This window comes from Belonocnema kinseyi, chromosome 10 (assembly GCF_010883055.1).
Source record: "Belonocnema kinseyi isolate 2016_QV_RU_SX_M_011 chromosome 10, B_treatae_v1, whole genome shotgun sequence".
Classification (NCBI taxonomy): Eukaryota; Metazoa; Arthropoda; class Insecta; order Hymenoptera; family Cynipidae; genus Belonocnema; species Belonocnema kinseyi.
The window spans coordinates 30,429,995-30,445,355 of record NC_046666.1 but is presented as its reverse complement, the minus strand read 5'-3'; the positions used below and the strand labels follow the sequence as shown (position 1 = coordinate 30,445,355).

Sequence of the window (15,361 nt, the reverse complement as noted above, 5' to 3'; positions counted from 1 at the left end):
GCAGTTGCTCTCTGTTTTTAGCATAGATCTTAAGATCGTCCATGTAAAATACATGAGTGACCTTGTACTATCGATCTGCAGGTTTGCCGCACAAGTACCCGTAGGAATAGCGCAGTGCTAGAGATACTGGCAATAATGTAAGGCAAAAGAGGAGTGGGCTCATGGTGTCGCCCTGAAAGACACCTCTCTGAAACGTGACCTTGTTAGTTGTCACACGATTTTCGCCAGATGAGATAGTAAATCTGGTTTTCTAAAGCGGCATCAATCTCTCTATGCACCCAACTATTTGAGAATGAACCTTTAAGATTTCCAAAAGACAGATGATAAGTCTATGGGACGTAGAATCGAAAGCTTTCCGATAATCAATCCAGGCCATCGATAGGTCACGCTGGTAGAATGCTTCATCTTTGCAGACACATCTATCGATGAGCAGGTTCTCCCGACATCCGGCTACGCCTTTCTTTGAGCCTCGTTGTTCATACATTTCTTGCGTATTCAGACAAGTTATTGGCCTGTAGTTCTTTGGGTCAGCTAAGTTGCCTATTTTCGGCAGAAGTATTGTGCGCCCTTCCACCAACCACTCTGGAATCGGCTCTTCCGACTTCAAATATGAAGTGAAAATACGGGCCAAATGCTTATGGGTTAAAGAAAACTTCTTCCACCAAAAGATTTTGATACAATCTGGTCCCGGTGCGGAATAGTCCTTCATCCCTCTTAATACTATTTTCACCTCCTCAGTAGTAATGGGTGGGCATTCTTTATCAGGTGTTATGAGAGCAACACATAACTCCTTGAAGCTATTTATATTTTCTGAGTCTTCGTCCAGTCTATGCTGAACTTCGTAGACTTCTCTCCAAAATACTTCGACCTCCTCTGATTTGGGTGGGTGTTCGACAGTAACTGGAGGGTCTTGGAAGAGTCGAGATGGGTCAGAGAGAAACTGTGGATTTTCTCTGATCCACCTCTCCCTCCGCTCTAGACTTCTCTTAGCGTCAGATAGTATCCGTATTCTCTCAACAATATGCTGTCTGATGGTCAGCAGCTTTGACTTCTTAAGTGTGTGATAACGGGCCCGGAGTTCGCGCGCAAACTTTCGAACCTTGGCGGTAAAATTCCTGCCAGATGTGATGTAGTCAATCACACATTGAATAAGGGACGCGTACTGTCTTGCCTAGCCTATCTTTACGGCAAGTTGATGCATTCGTCTTTTGGTCTTATGATCAGCCGTTGGTTTTGTTTTACGGTTCGCATCGGCCAAAGCTCTCACTGCATTATACACACAATAATTGATAACCCAGAGGTCGGATTCACCGGAAAAATGTCCATGAAGCTCGTCATCCATTTCAGCCTGATCTTCAGGTTTGAAAGAAACCTTGGTGTTGATGTTTCTCCGGGTTGTAAAGCATCGCTCTTCATCTATTGGATGCCTGCCCGCGGTTGGTCTTAGTGTCGCCTCTCTTTCTTTGTTTCCGGCTTGTTCTAGCTGTGGTAGATTAGGCGTTCCGCTTACATAGCCCCTTTTACGGAGTAGTTCAGCATGGTTTCGCAGACGTTGCTGCGAAAAGTGCGATAGCTCCGGGTGTTTCTCGCACCACAGAGCATGCAGCCGTGCCATGTAACGCCGTTCACGGGCCACACTCGCATCGTAGCAGTCTAGCAAGTCGTGATTCAGTTTCCCCGTCCACCCAAAGGTCACGAGATCCCGCCGATCCATCGCATTGAATCCATTTTCATTGGCTCCCCCAGCTCTAGATTGGTCGGCATTGTTGGCCGACCCATTGTCGGGAGCCCTGCGCGTTCTGTTGTTTTGAACCGCACTTACCACAACTATGTTTGGTGTTGTCATTGTTGTTCCCACGAGAAGCTAGGGAAAGAGGTTCGTCCATCCTTGTAGAGCCCCGCATGCAAGGATAAGGCTTCTTACTCTGAGAGGTCGCCCGGTATCCCAGAGTCACCGTTCTAGACACCTCACCCAGGTGCCATTCAGCTTTCGGCACGGTTTTCACACCTCCTCTTGGTGGTTAATTCCTTCGGGACCACCCCTAGACCATTGTCCGCGACTGCCTATTTATTTTTGTAACCATATTCAGCAGAAACCCTTGGTACAGGGACCCTCTATCCGCAACCCGAGGACGCGTTCGGTGGCTTTGTCATAGGCCCTTCGGTTTGATTCTAGAGGAATCAAAACCGAACCGAATGGGACAACAGCACGCGGTATTCCCAAGCGGTCACCCATCCAAGTACTAACCGCGCCCAACGCTGCTTAACTTCAGTGATCAGACGAGAACTGGTGTGTTCAGCGTGGTATGGCCGTTGCCATATATATATATGTAATAGCAATAATATCCATATTATTTACACCTGGAAAACATAACCTGAAAATCGACGCATGCATGAAATTAAGAATCAGGCAAAACATCCAAATCGCCAATTTCTTCAATTTCTTTCAAATGGGGAGCGAGATATAAATAGAAGACCACCGAAGTCTTCCGAAGCCTTCAGATCGGCAATCATCCTACAGCAGAACTCCGAAGTCGAATCGTGCATTTTCGGCATACATACGAACTCACAGTGGTAATCATGCACTTTTTGTTTTGCAGCTCCCAAACGGTAGGTATGGTGGGGGTAAATTTCATCCACGATCTGGCAGCTCTGCGGCCTAAGTTGTTCGAGCGGGGTTGAATCCACGGGAGGGGGGAGAATTCCATGAGTGGAGAGAGCCGCCATCTTACGATGTGCCATTTGATTATGCGCACGAGCATTTCTGCCGACAAACTGTGCATGAAAATATAAACATGTGGGCGCTGCCATGTTTGTCGCGGGACTAGGGTTTTTTTTTTTAAATCAAGACAGAAATTTAAAAGGGTGAACGCAAGATTTCCTTTTTAATGCTTGAATATTATTGATAATGGCTTGTTTATAAATGTGAGCATACAGAATAAGTTTATCGACCAATGACTTGAGACGAAAATTTTCTTATACATGAATCAGTGCTTCCAATTTTGGGAACTTTTTGAACTGCGCTTGCGTCGCGCCAGCAACACGATTTGTTGCTTTTAGCGCGCGCATTTTAAGATATATAAATATTCAATTGTTATATTTATAATAAATAATTATTAGGAAATGCTTCAAAAGTAATTTATTAATTCTAAAATAGAATTTTTGAGTGACAGATGAACAAATATTGTGATTTTATTGCAAAAAACGTTTTTAATTTTGAATTCAGAAAAAAATTTTAATTTACTTTTAATAACTTTATTGATTTCATTTCAGATAAAATAGTAGTGAATAAAAGAAATAAAAATTAGAAACTCGAAAGAGACAAGATTAATCATTGAGCTAAAAAAAATGCTTTCTTTCTCTGAACTCTGAATTCACAACGTCTTTGTAATTAAAATCGAGTTAAATTTTTATCTGTCACTTCAAAATCTTATTTTAGGATTAAGAAATTACTATTAATGCATTTCCTAATCATTATTTATTATAAATGTCACATTTGAATATCGACACTATTCAAAATCAATGCGCGAACAGTACCCAATCATGTTGCCGGCGCGAAGAAAGCGCATTTCAAAGAGTTCCCAAGATTGGGAGCACTGATATGAATAAGCCTTCATATTTGCAAGTTTGCTGCATAACCTGCAAATAATATTTATCAATTCATTATATCTATTTTAATTGCGGCAATAAATATTATAAGTCAATTATGTTCATTAAGCCATGTCCATTAGAGTTCCATGACCTGTGTGCTGTAAGGTAAATAATGTGCTGTTCATTAAAAATAATGTCCAAGTGGGCAAAGCGAAAAATAGGTTCTTTAAGAATAGGCTGAATTACATTTGAGATCCTTTCGAACCCCAAGTGTGGTATCATTTAGAGCTTATTTATCGTTTTCGGTTTCTTTTCAGCAGGTGTGGTTCATTTTTGTTGCAGCTCCTTTGGAACCGAAAATGGGTTTCTATTGGAAACTCTAGTTTTTTCTGTGAGGCTATGAAAACAAAAGAATCTGAACAGGACAACTGGCTTTATACCGGTGAAACCCTAATTATAACAATGTTCTGTACTAACTAGCAATATTTGGCAAGTACTGGGCTAGTACTTACAATTGGTACTGGTGCGGTACCCTCTATTAGTACGGGCCCAGTACTGGCTTAACTAATACTGCAAACTCGGCGAGGTACTGACCTGTAGTACTGGGCTAGCACTGAAGTTCACCACCGGGCACTTACTACAGATTAGTACTGGACAGGTACTGGTCAGGCTCCAAGTAATAACGAAGGTATGCCAGGTAGAAATACATCACCGGCCAAGTACTGGGCTAGTACCGCCTGTCAGAGTTCCAGTACCGCCTGGTTGTACTGGGCCAGTACTATGCCAGTACTTTCTTGTAATTTTTAGCGGTACTAGCCTGTCAGTACTCGTGCAGTACTGACTGTCAGTACTGAGGCAGTACTTCCAAACCGCTGGCGTACGAAAATGCCGGAGTTAATTTTAAAAACTATCAACAATTATTTAATTGTTTTCAAGACCGAATATTATTTATAACTACACAAATATAATTTTCAAACCATTTGTTTAATTTTAACACCCACTATTTCTATAATCTAAAGATGTAACAAAAAAGGTAAATAATAATTAACTGCGAGTATTTTGTCAATGCATGTTAATGGCACTGCTTAGAATCAATACATAGATTACACTTTTACACATTAAATTACAAATAATATTTTTACCGCTACGGGGTTTCGAAACTATATCTATATACCTAAATCTATCGCCTAGTAGTCGGGAGTGCTAACACTGCATAAAATAACTACATAAAATAATTTTTAAATAAATAATTTAAATCGACTACAATTTTTTTTCGTGTTATATATATTTTTTACGCGTTTTAGCCCATTTTAAAAGTTATGATAATAAAATTTAATGAGCGTTTTAAATTTGAATCGACGGAACTTAGAAATTTTACCACCGACTGTTATTTCACCAGATATGTATACCACTCCTAAGCCAGTAGTACGCCAGTATGATGCCAACCGTTGGTTAAACTTTTATTTCAGCATTTTAAACTCTTGTTTCAGTATTTTACCAGTAATACGTATCAGTACTACAAAAGTAGTGTATCAGTATCACGCCAGCCGTTGACGGAACTTTTGTGCCGGTATTTCACCAAAGGTGACAGTCAGTACTGGGCCAGTTGTGAACCAGTATGGCGCCAACCGTTGGCGGAATTCACGCGTCGATATTCTACCAGTAATGACAGTCAGTATTGAGCCAGTAGTAAACCAGTACGTGTGACGATGGTTGGCACAGTACTCACAGACAGTACTGGTATTTATTCTGAATTACAACTGGGAATTATTACTGCGGCGGTCGTGAAATCTGGCTAATATCCGACTTTCCCCCCTGGGAAACAATGAAGTTGAGAGAACTCATTTTTCAGATTTAGCAATGTTTAGCTGATTCAAATCGAGAGTTTTGGTATAAAATTTGAGATAAATTGATGTTTATTCACAATTATTTAAAAATAGATGCTATAATGCAATTGCATAAACAAGTTTTTGAAACAAATTATATATTTTTCAAGGAATAGGCTCCTTTTTGAGGTAATTAAATAAAAATATCTTACTGATAATTATGTGCTATTGATATTTGAAAATTTATAAGAATTATTAATTTTATAAACAATTTTCGTAAGCACAGTCAGATTTTGTCAAAGTTTCAACAGATCGGCATTATTTTTGTATGTAATCAACGAAGAATATCTTTCTTCTCCAATATTTCTATGATGATTTTTAATTTTACAAGAATAATTAATTATTTAAACCATTTTTAATACCAAATTTAGAGCTTGGAAATTTTTTTAATCATTGTTTGCTGTGATTTTTTTCAATGGACAAAAGTTATTAATTATTTTGAATACATTTTATTACAAAATTCAGCGTTTGGCTATTTCGCAGCGAAGAGGCTAAATTTGTTTTTACGGAATCTAATGAGAATATCTTTTCGGTGACTCATTGATATGACGCTAGTTTTTAATGTAAATTGTTTAAATAATTTAACATTTTTTTACATCGAAAAGTATCATAGCAAACAATAATGGTGAAAAGATTGTAAAATAATTCCACATCAAAATTGAGAATATTCGTTGAAAAATAGCCAAACGCTGACCTTTTTCATAAAATTTGATTAACTAATTATTAATTCTTATAAATCTTGAAAACACCATGCACAAAAGTGTTTGAAAAGAAATTCTTAGTAAATTTTGGGAATAAAATTGAGTCTATTATTTAAAAAATAAGATAAATCTAAATTTGTTTATCACAATTCTTTAAATAATTATTAATTCTTACCAATTTTAAAAGCATCATAGTCAAAAGTCTTTGAAAAGATAATAAAATTAAAATTCTTACAAATTTCTAAAACATTATAGCCATAAATCTTTTCAAATACATTCTTACTCTATTTCGTAAATAGAATTGATTCTATTATTTGAAAATTGAATAAATCTGAATTTGTTTATAAAAATTGTTTAAATAATTTAAGACTCTTACAGATTTTCAAAAACATTATCTCAAAAAGTTTTTGAAAAGACATTCTAAGTCGATTTTTTGAATAATAGTGAGCCTATTAGTTAAAAAATATGCTGAATCTAAATTTGATTATGAAAATTGTTTAAATAATTAATAGGTGTTATAAATGTTCAAAGGATCATAGTCAAAAGTCATCTGGAATACACTTCTAATCGACTTCTAACATAAAATTAAGTCTATTAGTTTGAAAATAGGGTTAATCTAAATTTCCCACAAAAATTGTTAAAATAATTAATAATTTTTACAAATTTTCAAAAACCTTATCGCAAAAAGTTGTTGAAAAGACATTCTTAGTCGATTGCTTACATAAAATTGATCTTTATATTTAAAAATACGCAGAACCTGAATTTGTTTAGATAATTAGTAAATCTTACACATTTTTTAAGCATCATAGCCAAAAGTTTAAAATAATACATTCCTAGTCGATTTCACGAATGAAGATCCTATTAATTGAAAAATAGGATAAATCTGAATTTGTCTATAGAAATCGTTTAAATAATTATTAGTTTACATGAATACTCAAAGCATTAAAACCAATAATCATCGACAAGACATTCTTATTTGATTCCCGGAATACAATTTAACCTATTAGTAGAAAAATATGTTAAATCTGAATTTGTTTATGAAAATTGTTCAAATAAAGAATAATTCTTATAAATGTACTGAGCCTCACAGCTAAAAGTCATCGTAAAGACATTTTTAGTCGATTTCGTAAATAAAAAAGAACCTTTTAGTTGAAACATAGGCTAAATCTGAATTTGTTTATAAAAATTGTTTAAATAATTTGAATTTTGTTTAAATTAACAAATAGTTCTCACAAAAGGTCATCAGCAAGACATTCTTTGTTGTTTTCTTGAAAAAGTTGAACCTATTTTCTGAAAAATATACAAATTCGGAATTTGTTTGTAAAATTTTGTTTAAATAATTGCCAAATAGCATCTATTTTTTAATCATCGTCATGAGATATTAATTTATATCGCATTTTATACTAAAAATATGGATTTCAATCTGATAAGCGGTACCAATCCTAAAAAATAACTTTTCTTCATTCATTAATTTATAACGTTTACAATATTTTTTTATATTTTTGTGACTTACAACAAATTTAATAAAAGTAGTTTAGGCACAAGTTTATAATCTGATTTGATAAATCTAAAAATCTTTTTAAAAAATCATAGCCCGCTCCCAGCGAAATCCTGTGATTGGCTTTGTGACAAACTTTTAATATACATGGGTGTGTGTGTGTGTGTAGACTTGGAATGAAAAAAGACAAGATTTCTACTTACACCAGTTCACCAAGGAACAGCCTGATTTGAAATACAGACCTAGGCACTTTTGGAGGAGATGAAGGTCATTATAAACTACAAATTTTGAATTTTGACCTCAGGTTTGTGATCAGAATCTGAAGAAATCCTTATTAATGGATTTGATTGAAAGTTTTTTAATACACTCAATTTCCAAAGATAAGAGCTCCAAAGATACGAGCGCTCCACAGATATGAGCGTCCCAACTCCAAAGTACCTAGCGGAATATTTCCCCTTTTACCCCCACCCTATGAGTTCAAGGCGCGCGCGCATGCACACCGACTTGAATTCGACGTGCGCGTGCGCCTAATAGGCCTGTGCGCGTCACTGATAACACTGCCCTGCAAATTTTTATTTTTTTGATGCAAATAACATATGAGAAATTAAAGGCTGAAACAAGCCCTTTCAAATTTGTTGCCGTAGGGGGAGGGGGTATTTCACTCACGTACGTAATTTTTGCAAATTCGCAAAAACTTTCTCGAGAAGATTATCTTTTTAGCAATAAATTTTATTTTTCGATTGAAAATGAGACAATTTTCTGAAAAAGACATCCTTTTTCGCGTTGTACACAATAAGTTTTTTCTTTGAAAGTTGATATCCTTATTTGAACATTCTTTTTTTGTTTTTTAAAAATTAAATTATTCCAGTTAAACATTCATCATTCTGGAATAAAATTAATCTTTAAGGTCAGAAATAAATTTACTTAGTTGAAAAACAAACTTGCCTGTTGAAAGTTATTTCTTTTTAATTGAAGATTAATTATTTTGCTTACAAATTCATTTCTTTGATTAAAAAACTAGATATATACTGTTTTTTTACACTCTCTTTTTAATTTCAGGAGAAGGAAGTTTTAAATAAATTTTAGAGGTTCAAAGGGAAATTTAATTTAATTTCCAATCCCCTTTAAAAAACATTAATTTTACTCATGTGCCCTGTAACTTTAGAAAAGTAAACATTAATTTAAGTGCCAGTAATTTCCCGCTTATTGTTACTGAAAACTTAATTCTATCTTTTATATTCATAAAAAATATCAAGTTTTTAATGAATTATAGTATTTTTTCAATACATAACAATTCAAACACAGGCCTACCTAATCAGAGAGCCATCTATTGCATTTACTTCAACTACGAAACCTCCACTCATCAATCAACGCGGCGCCGTGTCACTTCTCAAAAACATTAAATCCAGAATCACTCAATCCAGACTCGACTGTAATAAGATATTTAAAAATGATAAAAAAGTTATAATTAAACAAAATCCAATAATTTAAACAAAATTTAAATACGGCAGAAATAAATTTAAAAAACAGATGACAAACTTTCGAAGGATGTCCAAAATAAAGGAAATAAAAAGAGATGATTGAAATAATAACGGACCGTACGGCACGCAGGCCAGAATCAATTATTTTAAAAACAATCAAATAATTAAAATTGGAATGTGACGAGTCCGCAACTTAAGTATAATCCATTTAAGTCAACTGACGGTATTAAACAGAACAAATAATTTCAAAATAATAAGCAGTGCCGAAAAATTAAATAAGGATGAATATTCGTATGCTTAAAATCTGGTTTGCCAGCAATAAAAAATAAACTAAAAATTAAAGAATTTAAAAAGAAAATCTTGAATTTTTAATTATTAAAGCTGAAGTTTAAAAGTTTTTAAATAAAAAATTGTTATAAGCAAATGCTTAATAATTTTCAAGCATGAAATAAAAGGTACGTATTAACACATTTCAATTGAAATTTTTTAAAGGAAATGCAGATGAACAGCAAAATTTAGAATTTCAACTTTTAAAAATTATATTATTATATTATTTTAAGCAATTTTAAGCTAGAAACATTAAAAATTAAAAAATTTGAATTTTTCACTTGAAATAGTTTAAACATCCATGAAAAGCATACAAATTTTATTACAGAATCTTGAAAAATCTACAAGTTGTTTTACATTTTTTCAAATTTAAAATGATTTTTTTAAGAAATTCTAAATATCTTTTAAAATGACTCGAATTTTCCTACAATTTTTAGAACATCCTGCCTATTATGTGTAAAAAAGTTTGATTCATTGGAAGTTTTAATAAGATTTAAAATTAATTAAAATTTTGAAATGATTGTAAATAATTTGAAAGAGGTATATGTACCGACGAAATTCGGATATTCGTACCAAAATTTCGTTGCTAAGAGTCACAGGCTAATTAAAAAAAAAGGTTGATTTTTGCAGCTTTCAAATAAAAAGTTTAGAAGCTCTTCAAGAGTTGTAAAAGACTTCAAAAGATTAAATATATTTTCTTGAAATTCCTAGGAAAATTGAAAACGATTTTCAATGTTAAAAAATTATTTTAATCTTTTAAAAGACTTTCAAAATTGTCAAAAAAACAATCTGGAAGATTTTAAGGAAATCTTTTAAAATTTACAGGACTTTCTTAAAATGGCAGAACATTCGATACATTTTTAAAGATATTTATATCATTTTTCCTGCAATTTTTAATAAATCCAGGAAATTAAAAAAAAAATTTTTAATATTTCAGGCCCTCTTTTGGCAATTTTAAAAATCTTAAAAGAATATTTTTATTATTTTGCAGTCTTTCACAAATCTAAAAAACCTTCTAAATTTTTTATTTCTAATCTGAAAAATCTAGATTTTGTTTTAACTCAGCAAAAATTATTTTAAAAAATTTTCCTACCAATAATGAGTGTTCAATTGTTACGTATATCTAAAAATTCCACAATCTCACAATATTGCTATATATTAGATAGCTATTCTTTTTCTTAATCAAACAATTTTAAATTTGATAGTTTAAAAATGTAATTTTTTGCATGAAAAAATATTTCAAAATTATTAAGAACTTTACACACGAATATATTATTATGAAGCAATTTTTATGTTCAGAATAGTTTATAAAGCTTTAAGTAGGCGTTTGCATTTTTTCATTGACTAAGACTATCGAATTAAAACAGTTTAAGTTTTAACGTTAAAATTTATAAATTACTAAGTTTTGAACCGATTTAGAACGGTTTTATCAAATAAATTATTGTTCAATTTTATACTCAAAGAACGAATCCAGTTTAAAAATAATTGACATATTTATTTATATTTACAGTCAATAAAATAAAAATGTTTTTCTCTACAAGTTTCAACTGTAAACGCTTTTAGAATAAAAATCTGAAATTGAAAATTTTTAGAGTAATAGGTATTAAAATTGCGCATCGTTAAATAAATGATATCGGAATTGAAAAATATAACAATTTAACTAATTATATTTTTAAACTGTTAAAATCGGACTTAGACATATTTTTATCCTCAAAATTCTTAAAGTTCCCGGGCAAAAATTAAATTCGCAGTAATTTTCCTGTTTTTAGTTTTTTTATTGTTATTAACCAATTTGCATATGCTATTTTAAATTCTGCAAAAAAATTGTTTATAAATGTTTATTAATCAATGTGCATTTTGAATATACCCTGAAATCTAAAAGCAACCATCCAAAAAAGATATTGAATAGCACTTTATTAAATTTGTTATAAACAAATAAGTGAATGAAAATGATTTTGTGAAGATTGGTGGCGATTCGACACTTAATTCGCACTGAATTTGAACAATTTATGGAACAAAAGAGTTTTTTAATTAAATAATAAATGTGAATAAATAATTTGTTATTTTGAAAGCTATTTTTATAAACAACTATCCATATTATGTATTTTTGATGGAATAAATAAAGTTTTTTTTTAATCCATCATATATTAGTTTTAAATAAAACCTAAGTATAATATTTGTCTACCAATTAAAAAGTAATGTTTGTTAAAAAACCTTAATTAACAAATGCACTATTTGGCTATTTCTGGATGTACAAACTTGGTTTTTTCGATGGAATTAACTGTAAATAACTAACTTTCGAAATTTTCAAGAACATTTTGATGGCAGTAAACAATTTATTATTGTAAACAACAATGGTGCAAACAAATTGTTTTGAAAGATTCTCAATTTAAAGTTCTAAATATTTTGCATTTCTGAAAAAAAATCGTTTCAAAATAATAAATTATTAGAAACACATTTTAAGGTCAATACAATATGAAGGAGTGGAATTATTATAAAATATTATTTAATTATCAAATTATAATTTTTGTGAAATACAATTGAGAATTTAAAAAATTTTTAAATTGGGAATTATAAATTATTCCATTTTTAAAAAACATATTTCAAAGGTATATAATTTGGAAAATTTTTTGGAATAGTTTAATTTGGAAGACTGACTATGGAAAATTTTTCAATTTTAATGATTTGCTACTTAAAACTGTTCAATTTTAAAGGTTTACAATTTGAAAGTTTCGAAGCATGTATAAATAACCATTATTGAATTGTGCTGATTTTGAAGATTCTAAATTACGAAAATAAAAAATTCTTGAATTTTAAATTAACAATTCCAATTTCTACGGTTTTGAAGATTTCCAATTTAAAATCTTTAATCTTAACTATACGTAGTTTAAATATTTTCAATTTTAAAAAATATTCAATTCAAAGTTCTGCAATTTTGAGGATTGAAAATTAAAATTTATTAATTTTTAAAATTTATATTTTAAAGGTATGTAATCTTAAATGTTAAAAACAAATTTATTACAGTTTTGAAGATTTAAAATAAAGAATTCTTCAATTTTTAATATTTTCAGTTGAAGCCTCTTAAAAATTTTATGTGTAGTATTGAAACTTTTCTGAAATAATTCGATTTTGAATTGTTAAAAATAAAATTAATTCAATTTTTAAGATTTATTTGTTGAAAGTGTGTAATTTTGAACATTTTTTCTAATATGTAGTTCAATTTTAAAGGTTGACAACAAAAAATGATTGAATTTTAGCTTTTTGCAAGGTAAAATTCTTAAATTTTGAAGATTTACAAATGAAAACTCTTTAAATTTGAGAGAATTGCAAATTGTTCTATCATTAGGACTTATATTTTAGAGAAATGTAATTTTTAACATATTTTTAATTGTTAAATTTTGAAGATTCACAAATATAAATTCTGTAATATTAATGACTTTCAATTTAAAATTGGTCAATTTTGATTACGTAAAGTTTAAGAATCTTCAATATTATTATTATTTTCAATAATTATTTTGTTTTCAATTTGACCTTCAGATCAGCTTCGATTAAATCGGCTTTAATTGAATTTGATAAATATTGAATACTACGAAATTCTTCGATTTTCGCCGAATTAATTCGTGTTTATCAAATATATATAAATTCCTAATTTATTAAGTGTCAGTAAAACTAGAAATTATTGACTTAGAATTAAAACATTTTCAACAAACTTATATTATAATCAATGAGATTTTAATAAACAAACAAATTTATATTTAACATAAATTTAAATATCCAATAATAAATTAAACCAACTTTTAAGCTCGAATAAATTATGATGAGATCTTCTTAACAGACGTAATTAGATCAGAAGAAACAATTTTATTGGTCTCTTTTAAAAATTTCAAATTATTTTATTGTTTCTGTTTCAAACAAATAAAAATACTTAATTCTTTAATAACTTCTAATAATAATTTATAATAACTATTTATTATATATATATATATATATACATTTATTTACTTATAATTTATAATAATTTAAAAGCCTAAAATACGCAAGCTAGCGTAAAGTGGTAAAAGTACGCTTCCTATCAAAAAGTTTTTTATAACCAATTTGTAGATCTTTTTTTTCATATTCTTTTTTTCCATTAAACTTTTGTCTTATCTTGCATAGTTTGACCGCAAAATGCAATTCATGATTTATCGTTATTTTTCGTGCGATCAAAATTTGAATTTTTAATTTTCCAAAAAAGTTTAAAAAAAGTTATGATCTCATCGTTACTTTTTTCATACCGTACGTTTTTTGAATTAAAGTTTTAATTCAATTTAATTTTAATTTTGTAACTTCAATAATTCTAGTAATTTTTTTGTATCTAAAAAAGCCGTTAGGAAAAATTGTTTGTCTTTTCCAATACTGCGAATAAATGTACACGGAATTTTTTAATATTAAAAAATGTGGTGTCAAAATTTTCTTAAATGCTTTTTTTCGACTTCAGAAGGTCTCATAACGTGGACATTTAAAAAAAACGCGGAGGGGGGCTGAATTTCCAACCGAAAAGTGATACATTTAGCGCTAAAAAATTGATTTTCTATAAAAAAAAACGAATTTTTATCAGACTAGATATATTTTAAACCAAATAGTTTAATTTCTTACCAAATTGTTGAAATTTCAATAAAAAATGGCGAATTTTCTAAAAACAGTTAAATTTTTAATAAACAGGTTCATTTTCAACGAACGAGCTGCGTTTTCAACAAAATAATTAATTAAAAAAAAAATTAATATTGTATAAAAAAGAAGATGTTACGCTTATGGAAAAGACAGAAAAAATCGACAAAGGAACCAAACAATGGTCCAAGAATAGGAAGAGAGAGATCAATAAAAGAGAGAAAATACCTGAGGATTGGGAGGGAATTTCAGAAGTTTTTGCAAAATTATGATGAATCACATACCGTAGCCAATCCACATGTATACTCTCTCTTTTAGTTCTTAAACCATTTTTTGGTTCCTTTACCAATTTTTTATGTATTTTTAAAATAAAACGTAGCATGTTTCACATCTCACACGACCTTGAAAACTACGATCATCACAAGAGTGTTTTGGTTCGATGGTTTCTTGTGTACATCTGACAGAAAAAAAGTTTCATAAAACTAATGATGTTTGTTGTTGAATAAAGTGAATCGCTTTTCATATTTTGATTTTTATAAACATGATTGAAATTATATTCCCAGTTATTTTTTTTAAAGAAGTCGACATTGCCCAGTACTATGTTTATCGCTGAAAGTAAATAGCTTTTGGAAATCACCTTTGCTGAAGTGCTGATATTCTGTACAAAGTCCAGGTCTTTTAAGAGGAAAAACCAAACTACGATATACAGAGTTTGATTTAAAAAAAGTCCCGTAATGAGAGAGAGAGCGAGAGAGATGGAGACTGAAAGCGCGCTTCGACTGTGACGGGTGATGACGGAAGATAGACTGACTGTTCCGTATCTGCAGGCGGGCCATGGACCGTTCGAGGCGCTTTCTGTTTGGAGTTGTATAAGGCCCAGCATCAAGATAAGAGAATCGCGAGGTGGGAACTTATAATTTTAAAACTTACAATTTTAAAATAAAATCCAAAAATTTACAAAAATGTTTAGAAATTATTAAATAAAAATGAATGCTTACAATTTTGAGGGGTCGAGAGAGATAGAAAGGGAGGGGGAGGCACTTTCAAGGTCAACGGAGTTGCGCAGTCTACGGCTCGGCAATACAAGAACCCAAAAGCAAGAAAAAAAAACGGTTTGGAGAATCCCGATTTACCGTGAAGGCCATTGAGGGTAGCCCCAAAATGCATGTAAAGTAGGTACCCAGTATACACAAAAAAGCGATGCTTTCAAAAAGTACTCAAAAATCGGTT

General features: G+C 30.9%; 1 protein-coding gene and 1 further gene across 1 annotated transcript in view; both read right to left on the bottom strand.

Moving 5' to 3' along the window:
• The window catches only part of LOC117181605 (alpha-glucosidase-like), a 99,408-nt gene extending 84,499 nt beyond the window's left edge, over nt 1-14,909 (bottom strand). The window contains exon 1 of the mRNA XM_033374467.1: nt 14,769-14,909. The gene's annotated coding sequence lies outside the window, so the exon portion shown is untranslated. The remainder of the gene's footprint in view (nt 1-14,768) is intronic.
• On the bottom strand, nt 2,200-2,318 carry LOC117182381.
• Nucleotides 14,910-15,361: the final 452 nt, after the last annotated feature.